The sequence below is a fragment of the Sinocyclocheilus grahami genome, unplaced genomic scaffold (assembly GCF_001515645.1).
Source record: "Sinocyclocheilus grahami isolate Dianchi unplaced genomic scaffold, SAMN03320097.WGS_v1.1 scaffold121.1, whole genome shotgun sequence".
NCBI classification, from domain to species: domain Eukaryota; kingdom Metazoa; phylum Chordata; class Actinopteri; order Cypriniformes; family Cyprinidae; genus Sinocyclocheilus; species Sinocyclocheilus grahami.
Window position 1 is genome coordinate 2,395,289 of NW_015505300.1, and position 1,179 is coordinate 2,396,467.

Below are 1,179 nucleotides of genomic sequence, written 5' to 3' on the forward strand. Positions count from 1 at the left end.
TTGTGCGGTTCTATAGAATGTACAAATAGACTTGCATTTACCTTTACAATATTGTTGTTTATAAAAATGCTTCACATACTGTAAAACAAAAAAAATAAATACATATTTACTTATTTTCCCTTCGAAAGGTTTGCACAATTGATGACACTGTGGACCGGTTTACATTAGGCTGTACTCTTCAACCAGCTTCTTCCATTGTAAAACCACGATTTATGACATGATCCACAAGTGTGGCTCTGATTTCAGCAGAGACTCTGACTCTTCTATTTCCACCTCTTCCTCTATTATGTCTTCCTCTAACACCACCACCACGTATTCTTTCACGTCTTCCAATTGCTCTTCCACGAGCATGTTGCTGCAGTTCAGGGTTGTGGAAGTTCTCCATTCTTAGTGATTGTGCTGTGGGCAATCTACATGTATATGCTCCCAAACTTGATTGGTTAAATGGTTTAATGCTTGATTCAAATTGTATTGCAATTAGAGGTCATTTGACAATTTAGCAGACATTACAAACAATGTCAATGTCAGATATTTATGGAATATACATGCGTGTATACCAATTTTTCATAATTGAATGGATCGTTTTGAATGTGATGGCTTACTGGATGAAAAATGTTTGAGATGTTGTGAAGAGTTTGACAGTTTAAGTGAGAATCAGCTCATCAGTTTTGATCAACAAGCCATATGCAATTAGTTGTTGTGCAAACTGCAGACAATTGTACTTACTGTTTGCACACATGTGCCAAAGCATTTGCAATTTGATCAAATCAATAAGAAAATCCAATCTGATGTGAACAAGAAGCTAATTGTTCAGAGATCTGAACTTACTGTTTCGGGAAAAAAAAGTTTAATTCGAGAATTGAGCCAAAGCAATTGAGAAAAACTGTAATTATATATATATATGGAAAAATAACGTAAATTATTAATGTATACTAATTATTATATATATATACTAGACAGACAGACAGACAGACAGACAGAACGACAGACAGACAGACAGACAGATAGATAGACAGACAGACAGACAGACAGACAGACAGATAGATAGATAGATAGATAGATAGATAGATAGATAGATAGATAGATAGATATATAGATAGACAGACACAGACAGACAGACAGACAGACAGATATATAGATAGACAGACAGACAGACAGACAGACAGACAGACAGACAGA